The following is a 17,945-nucleotide window of genomic DNA, read 5'->3' as shown; positions in this document are numbered from 1 at the left end:
CTTTTTTAAAAAATAAAAAAAAGGAAAGGATTGAGGAGAGAGAATGATTAGAAAAGAAGCGAGAAGAGAGAGAAAAGGGAAGAGGAAGCATTGTTGGTCAGCCTTAGGTCCGACTAAGGTTGATCTATTTCGGATTTAGCAGATTAACATTGATCTACCTCAAATGAATCTAATCGACGTCAATTTGTCAGGTCCAAGGCAGATAGGCTTCGATTTATCGACATTTTTACCCCTTTTACCTTCTTTTTCTTTCTTTTTCTTTTTTCTTCTCTTGCTCTTTTTTATCTCGTTTTTTTTTCTCTTTTTTTATAAATTTTTTTTTAATTTTGAATTTTGAATTTTTTTTTAATCTTTATTTAAATATTGATATGAGAGAGCTTACGTGGCAATAATTAGAAATTTATACTGTATAATGATTTTATTAAGTATTAACATCACATAAGCAACTTGATTAATAATATTAGTTTGAAGTATCAAAGTGGCTAACAGAATAAGTATTTGAGCATTTATATGTGAATTTTATATATTTAGGTATCAAACTAATAAAAATTATATAATATAAAAGTTATTTTTAATTTAATCTTTTATTTTTTAAAATTATTTTTATGAGAAGGAAAATTTTTTATCCAATGATTAGGTTATGCCACTTTTATTTTTTGTAAGTTAGCTATAGATAAAGCTAGGGGTGTTGGTTCAACTTTTTAATTTTTAATTATAAATTAATTGAATTATATTATTTTTTGAATTATCAAATTGAATCTATTAATTTTAAAAATTTAACTGATTGAATTTAGTTTAGTTAGCTTTTGAAATAAATGAACAACAAAATATATTAAATTAAGTTATATTTTAAAAGTTTAAATATAAAAAGTTCATAAATTAAAATTAAATAATTAGTCAAGCATTTATCATTTTATTGCACTAAATTGAGCCTTTGAATTTTTATTTTCATTTTTCTTCTTTCTTTTAGTTTATAAAAAATATGAAATTTATTTTTCATAATTATCAAAATCAAATGGACTGTCGGTTCGATTGAGTGAATTAATGAATCAATGTTGAAACTGATCCAATTCTGTAATTAAATCAGTTTTGCAATTAAATCACTTTAAATCATTATGAATTAGTGATTTGCATAATAAGTAAGTAAACTAGACATTTTTTTTGAACCACTGGTTCAAAACCAACTAATAAATTTAGGTAAAATATGAAAAAAAAACTTCAAGTATTCAAAATAATCTAATTAAACTCTTATACTACTATTTTATCTAAATAAGTCCCCAAATTCTTATTTTCTACTATAAAAACCCTTGCATCATTTTATTAATAATATACTGGCATATTTTGAGATACGTGAATAGTGATATTATAAAAAAATTTATACATGAATAAAAATAAGCAATTTTTTAAAAAAAATGATCTAACAAAAAATTTTATTTATTGATATCATAATTAAAAATAATTATAAAAATAATAATTAATAAAATTAATAAAAAAGATGTTAATAAAAATGATTGATTATATGACCATGATCGAAAATAATTAATTAAAAAAATGTATATATGTAAAATTAATAAAAAAATCTACATTCATGTAAAAAATATAAAAATGATTTTAATTTCCTTTTTACTAATTTTCATATAAATATAAATTTTACCTTTTTATTAATTTTATATATAGATATTTCTTTTTTATTACATAAAGATTAATTATTATATATTAATAAATAACATTTATATTTTAATAAATATAAATAATAATTATTTATAATTATTTATTATTTATTATATTTATTAAAATATAAATATTATTTTTAACTATTAAAATATAAAATATAATTTTAATAAAATGTTGAGTAATTTCATTTCTAATTAATAATTAATTGTTTTATGAATTTTATGTTTTAAAATTTATAGTTTATGATATACGTTAAAATTTATAGTTTTATGGTTGAATTATTAAACTATAATTTTAGTTAAAAGTTTGAATTTTGAATTTTTAAAATATTTATATCTTTTATATATATTTTTTGAATCGACAATTAACCCATTAACTTGGTGGTTGAACCATTGACCCGATAACCCAAAGCCTTGAACGATTTAATGTTCAATTCGGTTTCGATAACTATGTTAATTTTGTTGAGATTAACAATAATTCAACTTTTGAAAAATATTGTATTACTTGGCTTCATAGTACATAGTATCAAGGAATGACAAATAAATTTGTTAAAAAAAACCAACACATGGGCTCTTTATAAAGAAAACAAACGAAAAGTGGGGAAAAAGAAGACAACAATCAAATTGAATAGATATATTTTCAGGCTTGAGCTCGAATTTGGATCAACTCTAAAACTCGAAACTTGAAACCCGAAGCCTAACTATATTTTAGTAAGGAAACTCTTTAAAAATTGGAATTAACTAAAAACGTGGACTCCGATTTTTATCATTTGCGAAATACAGAGTTAAGGTCTAAGGCATTCAAAGTATTTGTTTAGCCATAGACCTAAATTTAGGTTTCAACTTTTATAAACTAGTGAGTTGACTAAGCATTGGTAACTATATTTCAATTTTTTTTAGACATTAATGAAAACCAAGAACATTGAAGCCTTTGCCGCCAAGTAAAAAACCAGCCATGGAAATAGTTGATTTGAGAACTCAATTGCTGAGTAATGCGTGACAAAGTATTGTGAACAAGATGTAAAGTACGTACATTTTAGTAGTACTTATTCATTGTCTAGATTTTAACATGTTCATTAAAGATTTTACTAATGTAATGCCTTTGCATATTGTAGATTGGATACATAAAGAGGCATTTTCCCTTATTTATGAAATTTTGATAAATGAACTTGTGAAAGAACATGCTATAAAATTTGATGAAAATAATTATACTGCAGCAAGTAATCAGGTAATTAATCATAAAAATTATGGCATTCCCATGATTTCTAAGCATATTTGTATGAATATGTATCTTATCTACATTCTCAAAAGCTTGCTCGTTTACCAAATGAAATGTAAAATAAGGTGAAAGAGCGTTAGTTTTCTCAATATGAAGAAGATAACAACTTGGCTATTTGTCTTTATTTTTTCTTCACTACACAACTGAAAACTACTATATTGATCTCCAATTTCATCATATTCTCTAAAGAGAATATCTTTGAGGATGCTTCAAATGGAGGCCAAATTTTAGAACACTACCCCAAATTCTAACAAATATAGCAATTTTCATGATCTAGGTAACCCTAAAAGTTAGCTAGTTAACATGTTATTATCTGGTTGTAGGCTAAACTTTTTCTATTTGTTTATCTCTATTGGTTAAATATTCACCTTTCAAAGGAGTCTAATGAAGATAATATTTCTTTTTCTAATGTATTTTTCTCTTGTTACTTATTTTCTTTGAACCACAAATTTTCATGTTTGTGACATTTGTTGAATGTATACAATATGTTGTAGCATCTTTAGATGTTGTAGAGTAGACCAGATATGTAATTATAGATGATTGGCAAGAGGAAATCTATTATAAGGTAAACAAAAAACTATCTTGACTACTCTTGTAGATTAAATACAATTATTAGTTTATTTTAAAGATAGTATTGGGTCAAATCAAAAATTATGTAAGGTATGAGTTATTGGATTGTAGCAAGAACATGGATTCAGTTGTTTTATAAGAAAGACATCAGAGATTGAATAATGTTTTCAAGGTTTTGTCAATTTTTTATCATTTGTGATATGAGAGTAAAACACCATTAACTAGGCCAAATTACTGGTATATTGCTAAAGGTAAGTTTGGTTTTTTGTTTAATTTCTTATATTCATTGTCAACTATATAATAGAATGTCAAAACCCATTTGCACCATAATTCCCTTCTCACAATCCTTGAAAGATAAAAAAATTGAAGCTAGAAACCTACATAAGAAAGCATAGTCCCAAGTTGGTATAGATGATTGGAATCTCATTTTCGCAAAAATTACTTATTGCTTCTTAATTTATTCTATATAGTTATTGAGTAGTTCATAATTTACTTGATTCTATGAGAAAAATCTTACAATGGTTGTCCATTTTTCAATATGATTCTTTTTTGCAATTGCAATGACCAAACATAGAATAGTTTGAAAAGTTAAAAATACTCGAGACTAATATGTTTGAGTGCATACTACTTTTTCTATCGATTTCTAAATGTGATATATTACCTAACCACAAATAGAAAGTTGGATTCATATAAGGAGCGGATAATGATGTATATAATGAAGTTTAGGCATTGGAAGCAGAAATCACTTGCAAAGTTTGTAGACATCCCAATTTGTCTGAGGTTGTAACTATTTTTTTTTGTTAAATGTTTAAAAAAAAGGAAAGTTTGAGGGTGATTGAGTTTATCTGAGATTATTCTTTTGGGATTACAAAATTTAGGTTAAAATCAAAGTTTGAAGTTAGAATTAAAGAGAAATTAAAATTCTTTTTGATTTAGGGTTCTCATGATTTAAACCCTATACATACAAACCCAGATTCGACAGCAACAACACGAATTGATAGAAAAATATACACAAAAAAAAGAAAGAGTACAAGTGCAACATTTTTTTGAAAAGTTTTTGGTAGAAAAAAATATTTAAGGTTTTTAGAATTGGAAAAATTAGAATTAGTGTTGCTGGAAATTTTTAAAAGATCAAAAGAGAGATTTGAAAAAAAGGTTCAATTTAGTGTTTTTTTTTTTTTGTTTCTAGGTTTTTGGAAATTTTTGGGAATTCTAAAAATTTGTTAAACTTTTCAGCAACATGTTTGAGTCTTCTAGCAACTTTTAGTTGGAATTTGTATTTTTTTTCGTAATGATTTGGGTTAAGTTTGGGTTTTCAATTGATGTTCAAAGAATTCTAAAGAGAGAAACAGAGAAAAAAAAAGAGAAAAAAGAGAAGAGACGGGGAAAATCTAAGGTAAATGAGTAAATTTAGGCTTTTATATTGGAGGGAAACGATGTCGTTTGGATCATTTAAAATCTTTCAAGATCCGCGCATCAACCCAGGGAGATCAACATGCCAACCCGACCCGCAGCACATGACTCGTTTCATTTACAGGTGCTAAGTCGTGACATGGAGTCAAGCCAAGCTTGGAGCCACGTCCCTCAAGCCATCCTCTATGCCTTGAGCCACATTCTCTAAGCTAAGTTGAGCCCTCCTTTTTGGTATTTTTTGGTTTATTTTATTTTATTTTATCTTATGTTATTTATTTAAGTTTGAATTGGGTTTAATTTTTTCTTATTATTTATTTATTATTTGTTTTTATTTGCTCATCTGTAAATATTTTATTTATTGATATTTCTAAAAGAAATGTTTTAAAAAAAACCAAAAAAATAATAATCTATGAATCCTATCAAATTATTGGAGGATCTTCATAGGTTTAAAAATTTTAAAATTATGAATTTTATCAAACAATTGGAGAATTTCATAATAAATTTTTGAAAGAAAAATATTTTTAAATCTTACCAAATGGTTGGAGGATTCTATTTTTTAAAAATTATGAATTCTATCAAACAATTGGAGAATTTCATAATAAATTTTTGAAAGAAAAATATTTTAAACTCTACAAAATGATTGAAGGATTCTTTTTTTGTTATTATGAATTCTACCAAAATGATTGAAGAATTTCATAATAAATTTTGAAAGAAAACTATTTTTAAATCTTACCAAATAATTGGAGGATTCTATTCTTTAAAAAAAAAATTATGAATTCTACCAAATGATTGGGGAATTTCATAATGAATCTTAAAAAAAATAGATTTTTAATCCTACCAAATGATTAGATTATTCAAATTTTGTTAAATCTTACCAAATTATTGGAGGATTTAATAACTTTTTTTAAAAATTTTCATAAAAAGATTTTTAACAAAAAAAATCCCACCTAATGGTTAGAAGATATGTATTGATATAAAATCTTACCAAACGATTGGAGGATTTTATTGATTAATTTCAAAAAACATGATTTTTTAAGAAATATGTTAATGAATCTTATGATGAAGCTTCTTCAGAGTGAGACACGAGTCTCTATGAATACTCTTAAGGTGAAAAAATTATCTTAAATTGCTACCAAATGATTGGAGTAATTTTAAGAATAATTTTTAATATTAAATTTATTAAGTAAATTACAAATACATTTTAAGGCTTGGATAATATTAAATCGAACTAGTACCATCATTTGATAGGCATTGTGAGAGTGTTATAACCTTCCTCACATGTAATTATACTCTTGAATCTAGTCTTGGTTTCATAGATATAAAATTTACCTTTTAAAGATACCTAAGTTAATCTTGAGATTTCTCTTTAAAAATGGACAAATTCAATTAGATGACCAATCGCACCTAAAAAGAAATATTGGTGGCAACTCCTTCGGTTAGGTTTAGGAATGGCTTTACAGATTTATACGTTATGATAAAGTTAAAACACATGAATTACTACAACCATATCAAATGAATGATACAGATAATATCCACATAAGGAAAGAAATAGGTGTTAATTTAGGGTTTTTCAAGAAAATCTCTTAATTAGCTAACTTTCAAGTTATTCATATGAATAGTCAAAACCTGGTGCTCAATTTATTACATCTTCACCTCTACAATTTTAGACTCCACTTGTCCTATCTACTTCAACCCATTGACTCCATCTCCCAAACCTAAGAACTTAGAGGGACACATTTATAGTGCTAAACAAGTGAGATTTAAATGCCTTGCACCTCACACTTGCAATAATGGTATGTCAACAAAACCTTTACTTGCAAGGTTAAAAAGTGCTAATAATACTCATTTTAATTCTTTGACAACTAATTTTGGATAGTCAAACATTGCACCACACAATTTTAGAGTTACCATGGTTAGCAAAGCTCAATCTTTATCCTTCACATGATTTTTTTTCTCCTTTGGCTTGATTTTTTCATGTGGAAAAGAGGACAACACCTTGAAATTATTTATATGTTTTTCTTTCTAATTTTATCTTCTAGTTTCATTTTTATCTTTTGAAGTGATGTTGGTCAACTACTATTTTATAGATTTCAAGCAAAAGCTAGTTATTTAAATCCTCAAGTACATCTATTGTCATCTTAGTTGGTGAGGCAACTGCGAAAATGAAATGTTACAACTTACATAACTGTAATAGTTACATTAGTTCTAATATTTTGTTGCATCTTCTTCCTTAAATCACCAGTATTAAAGCACTAGCATATGCAATGCATGACCAATTGGAAACAATTTTCAAAACTTCTTCATGTTTTATGTTTGGTTATATATATAATGGATTTCTCTCCTTATTAATGATATTATTATGAGAAATGGTTGACTAGTGCTTGCTCGTTAGAGGGTTTTGAACTTGTTGACATTGCTATATAAGATAGGGGAGCATGTTTTTTTCAAAGTTCAAAAATGAGTTATGATCATTGCATAAGTATGTTTAAAGCTTCAAGGCATGTGTGTTGTTTTTGACCAATAATTTAGCCACATGTAATAACATTTATCGTTCTAAAAATGGACACATTTTGGCCCTAATTTTATATAAAAATTCTTGAATCATTAAGATAATTTTACCTGTCTAGGATACAAAGCTTATGTCATCGAGATTATTTTTTATAAGAAAAAAAGATGAATACATTTACCCATAATCTATCCCATTCGATGCCAAATAGGGACAGATGATTTAAATCACTATAATTAATTGAGACCGATTAAACTTAAGGAATTGTTTTTTGAAAAAAAAAAAACATGTTGTATGTGTTTCTTATCTTTCTTTTTGTTACAACTGAGATTTAAATTCAATTGCCAAAGAAAGAAAAAAGCTCATTAGCTAAAGATACTATACGAAATTTTGAAGGTTTTTTAGTTATCATAGATCATCTTGAAAAAAAAAAGATTTGACCTCAATTTTTTTGAATATGAGATGTATCTTTCAATTTTTGTTTGAATTTAATCTTTTTTTAATGATTTTAACAACAAATTCTTTCGTGTTGATTTGGTGTAGATTAATTATACTTGTGAAAAGATATATACATTTATATCATTGAACTAAATGCATATTTATAAATTGAAAATTTAAGTATGAAATGTGATACTTCTACCCTAAGAAAATATTTAAAAACAACGTGAATAAAGGATGTTTAAGCAAGAAATAATAATTTTTGTTATTTAAAATGAATTAATCATGGATATTGTACCAAAAAAAATTACTAGTATATTTCAATTGGCACTACAAGAAAATGAGGTTTTAGCAACCACAATATGCAACAATTGAAAATATTGTTGGAAAATCCTTTTATATTTACAACAATTTTTAATCGTCGTTACTTATTAGAATTTTTTAATATTTTATACAACAATGATTTTTGTTGTTGCAAATTCCTATTAAATTGGTAACAATAAAAAAAGTCGTTATAAAATCTTATTATATTTACAATGACTTTTAATTTAATTATTGTTGCCTAATTAATATTGTATATATTTTATATAATGACAAAAAAATCAGTTATGATATCCATACTATATTCATAACAACGAAAAAAAATTGTTTTGAAATATTATTAAATTTGTGATGGTTGAAAATATCATTATATTTACAGTGATTTTTCATAGTCATTGTCCGTTGATTTTTTTATCTTCATACAACAATAATTTTTGTTGTTTTGAATTCTTATAAATTGGTTATGATAAAAAATCGTTACTAATTCCTATTATAATTGTAATGACTTTTTATTATCGTTGCCTAATTAATTTTTTAGGAATTAGTAACGATTTTTTATCATAAATCCTATTGTAAACCCTAACTTATATTCACATGCATTTTAACCAAATTTCAACCAAATCAATTGAAAATAAGTTAGAAATATTAACTTTAATCAATGTAAAATAAAAAAACACAAGTGATTTGAGATAAGTTTAAAAGTGAAAGGATAGGAAGGGAAAATAGAAAAATTAGGTGTTAGGTGTATTTAGTAGAAATAAAAAATTTAAGTTTGAATTTAAGGTGCATTTAGTAGTGAGGTGTCTAAAGAAAAATAGAGGTGCAAATAGAATTCCCATTTAATATATCTTTATATATACTTAATATAAGGATGTGATTATATTTAATTAATTATAATAATCCCTTATTACTTTTGCTATTTGAAAATAAAGTCTTGATTATTACTCTTCAACCAAATGTTATAACCTTTAATATTATTTTTACTGTAATATAGACTTATTGTTCTAGTAAAGGCTTATGTTAAATTTACTATAATATAGATTTATTTCTACTGTAATAAGGAATACGCATTGTCGTAGTGTTCTAAAGCTTCCATTCGTTTTCTTTTTTCTTTTAAAGCTCTCATTTCCTTTTCTACTCTAATATATGTTTGAGTAAGTTCCTTTATTTTATTCATTCACTCTATTCGTCTCTTCCTGCTATTATATGGTTTTAAAACCTCCAATAATTGTAATTGGGCCAATGGCACATAGGCACCTATAGTATGGACAATTTGGTCACTACAGCAAAATTGACTTCCAAAATTGGCTTAGAAGAGGTATCATTTGACTACACCTACCAAATTATAAAATCACCCTCTCATTTATTAAGTTGCATTTACACAATTACACTAGGCCTCCTTTTCAATAAAAAAAATTCTTCCCTCTTAAACATACAATTTCATTGAGCGAGAGAGAAGAAATATACATCCTCAACTTCGTCGTTGATCTTTTAAGAAACTTTGCCAAGGATAATGTTTGCCTTGTCAATCATTGCCACAAGCTCGATTGCAAAGGTATTCCACTTTCTCCTTTCCTTTTTTTTTAAAGAAAATTTAGATCTGTTTAAATTTTTAAGGTTTTGTGAAGATCTGTTTTTGGGTGAATTATTGTTTTGGTGAAGGAAAAGAAATCCAAAAAATTGTAAGTGAAAAAGACTGTTGAGAAAGGCAACATTCTATTTCCACTCTGCAACAATTTTTATCTCTTACAAAATTAAAAGCTATAAATACTGGCTAGAGTGTTTGTTTTCTTAACTTTCAAACATAGGCAAAGACCTCTCATTTTCCTTTTAGATTTTACTTTAACTGTCATTAAGTTAGTTGCTTTCCAATATCTTGTACCACTTTCTCTTTCTAGATGGTTTTAGGCTTAGCCTATTAGAATTTGAGATTTATTTCTAAAATAACTTTCCCATTTTAGAATAGATGAAGGTTTGTCTATGACTATATAATCCAATTCAAAATTAGGGATTTTAAAAAATAAATTTTGGGAATTGATTGCCTGCTTAAATTATATAACTAAAATATTTCTATATAAATTTAGATTTTTTAAGCTCATGATGAATGTGATTAACTCAAGGTCTTGCAACATTCTGTATTTAAATTATATGTGTGTAAATTGAAAATTTTTTATTACTTAGAATTTAAGTATTTTAAGAATTCTAATATTATTAAAATTACCAAGTTTAGGCATATCCTCAAACATATACCAATACTTGTAATTCTAGAATTGTTAAAGAGTTAGTTTATCAATATGTCAAAAATTTTAGAATTGTTAAAGAGTTAGTTTATCAATATGTCAAAAAGTCGAGTAGAATTTAGAATTTTTGTAATGTCAAGGAATAGAAAATTTGTCCAAAGCAGTGGCACTGTTTGTTATTACTTTTTATTGTTTTAAGTGTTTCTACTCTATAGTACAATTTGCTTTTCTTTTTGTTTCCTTGTTTGTTAGTTTTGATAATGAATCTATTTTTGGCTTCTAAAGGAAGGTTATTGGCTTGGTAGTTTTATTAAACCTTGGCACAAACTATACATTCTATTTTATATATATATATATATTAATTGGATTTAATTTGCTATGAAAGTTTTATATTGTTAGTTGTCTCTATAAGGTAGTAGGCTTTAAATATGTTAGGATTTGGAGCTTCAGATTGTGTGTTCAATTTCATTTTGTTTTTGCTTGCTACCATTGCAAGCAGCCATTTTGCTTGCCATAAATAAAGGTAGCCACTCCGCTTGTCCATACTTTGCTTTTTTATATATAATTGATTCTTGTCCCCAAAATTTTACCTAATTAAAACTTGTTCCTACATTATAAAGCTAATAGAAAATTGTAGTATAATCTATTCAAAGAGTTAAGGTTGAAGGTATTCAAAGTATTTGTTTAGCCATAGACCTAATTTTAGGTTTCAACTTTTATAAACAAATGAATTGACTTAGCATTGGTAACTATCTTTTAGTTTTTTTTTTTTTTACATTAATGAAAACCAAGAACTTAAAACCTATGCCTCCAAATGAAAAATCAGCCATGGAGATAACTAATTATAGAATTCAATTGTCATGTAATGCAAGATAAAGTATGTGGACAAGATGTAAAATATATTTTAGTAAAACTTATTCATTCCCTAGATTTTAACATGTTCATTAAAGTTTTTACTGATGCAATGCCTTTGCATATTGTATACATTGAAGAGGCATTTTACATTATCTTCAAAATTTAGATTAAATGAACTCATGATAGAACTTGCTATAAGAATTAAGGAAAATAATTATATTGCAACAAGTAGTCAAGTAATTAATCATAAAAATTATGGCATTCCCATGATTTTTAGGCATATCTATATGACTATGCACTTTATTTGCATTCCTAAAAGCTTGCTAATGTACCAAATGGAATTTAAAATAAGGGGAAAGAGTGTTGGTTTTCTCAATATTTAGAAGAGAACAACTTGGTTATCTATCCCTATATTTTATTCACTACTCAACTTAAAATTACTATAATGATATCAGTTTCAATTGGATTATCTAAGGAGAATATGAGGATGCTTTAAAATGGAGGCTAAATTTTAGAACATTGCACAGAATTCTAGCAAATCTAGCAATTTCCATGATTTAGGTAACCCTAAAAGTTAGCTAGTTAGCATGTTAGTATCTAGGTATAGGCTTAACTTTTTTTATTTCTTTATCTCTATTTGTTGAGGTAATCAAGTGCAACAATCTTCTTTTGTACATTAAAGAACTGTAATGAACTAAATAGCAGTTCAATATGTCTTTTTGAGTTACTTTGCAAATCAAAGCAATGAAAGAGAAGAACTTACCAGAATTATATAAGATAAACAAAAAAATTATTGCTAAACTGTTGAAGTTAAGTTTAGTTTTTTATGTGATTTCTTATATTCATTGTCAACTATGTAATAGAGTGTCAAAACTCATCTACACTATAATTCCTCTCTCACAATGCTTGGAAGATCAAAAAGCTAAAATTAGAAACTAACATAAGAAAGCATAGTCCTATGTTGGTATGGATGGCTAGTATCATCTTCTTGTAGAAACTATTTATTGCCTTTTATTTGTTAATTTATTCTATATAGTTGTTAAGTAGTTTATAATTTACTTAAAACTATAAAAAAAAAATCCTATAATGGTTGTCCATTTTTTAGTATGATTTTCTTTTACGATTATAACAACCAAAGATAGAGCAACTTGAAAAGCCAAAAATACTCAAGACTAATATATTTGAGTGCATACAACTCTTTCTATCGATTTTTAAAAGTGATATATTACCTAACCACAATGAGAAGTTAGATTTCAAATGAGAAGTAGATAATGAAATATATAATAAAGTGTAGTTGAAATAACTTGCAAAGTTAAAAACACATGAATTACCACAACTGTATCAAATGGATGATACAAATAACCTAAACATAATATAGGAAATAGGTGTTAATCATGGGGATTTTCAAGAAAATCTTTCGACTGTCCAACTTCCAAGTTATTCATATGAGTAGTCAAAACCTGGTGCTTAATTTATTACATCTTCACCTTTATAGTTTCAAGCTCTATTTGTCCCATCTACTTCAACCCTATTGACTCCATCTGCCAAACCTGAGAATTCTGAGAAACCCATTTATATTGTTAAACAAGTAAGATCTAAATGCTTTACACTAATAGTCATGGTAATGATATGTCAACACAACTTTTGCTTGCAAGGTTAAAAAATTCTAATGATACTAATTTTAAGTATTTGACAATTGATTTTGGGTAATCAAACATCATAGAATAACTACATGTTCATAGAGTTACCAATTTTAGAAAAGCTCAATCTTCATCCTTCACAAGATCTTTTTTTCAATTTTTTTCCTTTAGCTTGATCCTTTTTATGTGAAAAAAGGGGAAAAAAAACCTTGAAATTCTTTATGTATTTTCCTTTTTGATTTTATCTTATAGTTTAGTTTCATATTTTGAAGTGATATTGGTTGACTTATAATTTATAAGTTTCAGGCAAAACCTAAGTTACTTAAATCATTTAGTGCATCTATTGTCACCATGGGTGGTGAGATAACTACAGTAGTTGGTGAAGAGTTAGTTGTTTGGAGTTGAAAACATGAAATGTTACAACTTACATGAGTGTAATAGTTACATTAGCTTTAATATTTTGGTGCATTTTCTTCCTCAAATCATCAGTATTAAAGCACTAGCATATGCTATGCATGATCAATTACAAATAATTTTTAAAGCTTTTTTATGTTTTATGTTTGGTTATATATAGCATGGATTTTTCTCTTTATTAATGGTATTATTTTGAGAAATGTTTGACTAGTGCTTTCTTATTAAAGGTTTTAGAACCTGTTTGCATTCCTATATAGGATAGGAGAATCTACTTGCTTCAAAGTTCAAATATGAGTTATAACTTATGCATAACTGTGTTTACAACCTTAAGGCATGCATGTCATTTCTAATCGATATTCTAGCCATAAGTAATAACATTTATCATACTAAAAATGAAAAAAAAGAAGATATTTTTCATCTTTCAAGTTCTTTTCTTCCAATTTTTAATCTTTTCATTTTTTATCTATCATACCAAGTAAAGCTTAAGTGTGCCAACTTCAACATGCATGATAATAGGTTTTAAGCAAATTTTACTTAAATTCAAGTACATGTTAAATATTCTTTTACTTGAAAGGGATAAGGTCCATTCAAATTTATTATTTTATATAAAATGGTTAATTAAATTTACTATTCATATTTAAATAAGTATAATTTTACCATTATGGTTTTTAGTTTGGTTAAAAATAGCAAAAAAATAGAATATTCATTTGCTCGGCTTTATTATCAACCTTTTATGAAGGTTTTCATAAAGGTTATTACGCTAAGCCTGGTTTTTTTTCAACTAGCTGAGTTTGATTGACACTTTTATAATTAAATCCAAATTTGGCTCACCCATTTAAGTACATATTATTATTAAAATATTAAAAATTATTTTTTATTTGACAATATATTTTGAAATTAAATTTTAATTAAAATTATTAATATAAAATTTTAAAGGTAAGCTTGGGCCTAAAATTAAAAAAGCTTAATAAAATAAATTATGATTTTCTAGTAAGGGTTAATAGGAAGGTGATTTTAACTTTTAGTGATAGCTCCAAAAGCTTAATACTTATTATTACCATATGATTGGACAATTCTACAAGCACACAAGTCATACAAATAATAATAGAGACTATAAAAGTCTATATGTCAATTTCATGAAAATTGATTAAAGAGATCCCTAGCCTAAGTACCGATTATCAATCACACTCTATCTAAAGTTAGCTCAATAAAAAAATGAACATGAAACTAGGATAACTATGAAAACAAAATCAAACAAAGCATCAAGCATAATTATATTAAGATACAAACGTGCAATATGTAAACAAAGTAAAATAAAAGAATGTACAAAAACAATAGTTAAAGTAAAATGCAATGATATGAACATGAATTAAAATATAAACTTAAGCTAAGAATGAAAATGACAAATATCATGAACAAGAAAAATAGTAGCTAAAGCAAGCATAACTAAAATAACTAACTTTAACTACCAATAATAACTACTTTAAATAACTTCAACATCCAACTCAAGAAACTACTAAAAAAACCTTAAGAAATGAACAAATAAGCTATAAAATTAGAAATAAAGTAGCTTAACTAAAGTAAAAATAGAATTGAACCAAGAATTAAGAAGTAAAAACACAAAATTCAAATGACTAAGCAAAGCTTGAAAATGATATGCAAATCTAAAAAAATCAAAATTCAACAAAAATTTATGGATCTAAACGTCACAGATTTGAATGAACTTGATTTAGGAATTGTAAAATAGAGAATGATCTAAAGTATAAACAAATACAAGTGATGAATCAAAATCACAAAATCCAAACAAGTATTTAAAAACTGAATGTTGCTAGCACATCTGCAAATTGATTGATCAACTAACAATCTAGATCTTACTTGTGTAAAGTTTAATGAATGTGAACCGAAAATTGAAAGACACTTAAGAAATTATAAGAGAAATTGAATGAAAGAACAAGAATTAAAAGAAGTTACCAATAATAACAAGAAAAGAAGAGAAATTGAAACAGAATTGAAGTAGGAATTTATTCAAGTCATAAGAGCAAAACTTAGATCTAGAATTTTCTAGAGAAAATGAACTGAAACTGAGCTACGACAAGTTACATCAACAAGTTTACAACATGAATCAAAGTAAAGGTACTAGGGATGCATCATAATGTAGTGGCTTGAAAAAAGCTTAAACGGTCCAAAAAACTACTAGATCATCTCTTAAGTCAAATATAGTTTAAGATTTTACCTCAAGGGTTGAATAGGTGAATTTTAAAACTCTTATTCATATTTTCAAATCTTATTGAAATCTACATTTCATAAACTTCCATAAAAATCATAGCATTTCATATAAAGAAAATAGAAAATATACATAATAATCATCTCCAAAGAAAAACATGCTTAAGAATTTTTTTCAAGTTCCACTACATTCATAATTAAACCTCATATCATATTTTTGTCATTCTTAGAAAACGTACACAACTTCAATTAGGTGAACGTTATAATGAAATTTGAGTATGTCAATTTGGTTTGAAAGAAAAAATAGGATCATAAAATCTTTTAAGTTTAAAAAGTATTTCAGTTCAAAAAGCATCTTCCCTTCCTTCTACTCTTAAATGGAGTAATATATTAAAACATAAGATAAGGGAAAAAAATACTCACCAAATTTACTTCAAGGCCAACTATTCATGAGACATCATCCTGGCTTCACTTTATACCTAAAAACAAAACAACTCAAATAGAAACATTAAAACATATTTGTCTTATAATATAAAAAAATATAAACAATTAAAGTAAAACTTGGATTGCCTCTCAAGCAATGCCAGTTTTGGTCAAGCTTAACCATCCCTAAATCTAAAAATATCACTTTACTCCTTTGGAGGAAGTTTACCTTGTTGCCTCATTTGTTATAGAATAACATAAACAGATTTAGTCTTGAGAAGTGTACTAGCTTTCCAATAGGGATAACATAAACAGAGCTTACGTTTCTTCTAGGGTTGATATGGCTAGAGCTAGGTGTGGCTAAATGATTTAAAGGATCAAAAGGTTTATCTATTAGGCCTGACTCTTTAAGATTTTCTTTTACATTGACTACACTAACATCTTCTTCATCTCTAAGCACACTATACCCTCTAAATACAAACTATAGCTTATTATTTTTAAATATAAAGGTAAGGCTAATATCATAAATACTATTAAAGCCTTAGAAATCAATAGAAAAGGTTTTCCTAATAGTAATGGAGCCTCATTATCCTTCATGTCTAAGACAACAAAATTCATTGGGCAAGCATATTTACTAACTTTCACTAATACATTTTTCAACATCCCTTGTGGTAACTTAACAGATTGATTAGCAAATTTAATGTTGAATTGGACAGGCTTCAGTTCTCCACTTCCTAGTCGCATAAAAATATTTATAGGTATTAGATTTATACTAGAACCAAGATAACAAAGAGCATCTTCAAATTTTAAATATCTAACTTTACAAGGAGTAGTAAAACTGCTTTGATCTTTTTGCTTCTAGGTAGGATTTGTTGAAGTTTAAGATTGTAATATTCTAGAAATGTGTCTTTCTTCAATTATTTGAGTAGCTTCTTTTGAACAAGCCTCAGAACAAGTGGTGCTATGTTAAAACACTGCCTATATATTTTGGAAGTCATCTTTGACCATGGTTGTATTTTTTTTCCTCATCTTCTTCATGTGGATTTTTTTCTTAGATTACCCTTTGTTAAACTATCTCCTCTTGGGCTATTTCTTCAGGCTCAAACTGAATACTTTTTAGTAGTGCTATCTTTATTTGTAATAGCATTTACTATTTTCAAACGGACCCTTTAATGTACTCTTTAGGATCTTCTTCATAGTTCATCTTCACATTCTTTTCCTCAGGCTCATCCTTAAAGGTTTCAATATCTTCAGAGCCCTCTAATGCTATAGGGTCAAAACCTTTCAAAATTTTTCTACTAAACCTCAAGAGTTCCTTACTTTTAATATATTATCCTTTCTCATGAAATCTTCTTCAGGTTGTCTCACAAAAATAGAGAGATTTACTACTGGGTTCATCATCCTATTAATCAGAATCCTCTATCCTTATTAAATCTCTTAAAGAATATACAGCGTTATATCCTTCCTTGCCATGTTTTTTAGAGTTAGTTACCTATAGGATGATTGGCTATGGCTTGGGCCAATTGACTTAGTTGGTTTTTAAGTTCTTGATTAATACAACTTGGCTTTGAATACTGGCATTATTGGCTTGCATCAATTGGGTCAACATATTTTCAAAGCTAGGTTTCTTTTCTTGCATTGGATTGTAAGTTGGTACCTTTCAATGTAATGGATTCTTTCACAAATATCACAGAAGATAAAAGGATTTTGTATAGCATTCACATGGTTGGCTTAAGGTTAGGGTTTAGGGTTTAGATTTTAAGATTTATGATTTATGATTTACATGGGAAATGCATATGACAAAATTACTGAAAGACCATTGATAAAAATACAAACTTTGATGCATGTAACAAAGTTATCAAAATGCTATTAGTAAAAAGGTAAACTTTGATATATGTAACAAAAATTATCAAAATGCCATTAATGAAAATGCAAACTCTAATGCATTAA

Source organism: Durio zibethinus, chromosome 28 (genome assembly GCF_047325235.1).
Source record: "Durio zibethinus cultivar Kanyao isolate XHJ-2024 chromosome 28, ASM4732523v1, whole genome shotgun sequence".
NCBI lineage: Eukaryota > Viridiplantae > Streptophyta > Magnoliopsida > Malvales > Malvaceae > Durio > Durio zibethinus.
The sequence above is the reverse complement of the archived record's forward strand: the minus strand, read 5'-3'. Positions refer to the sequence as shown.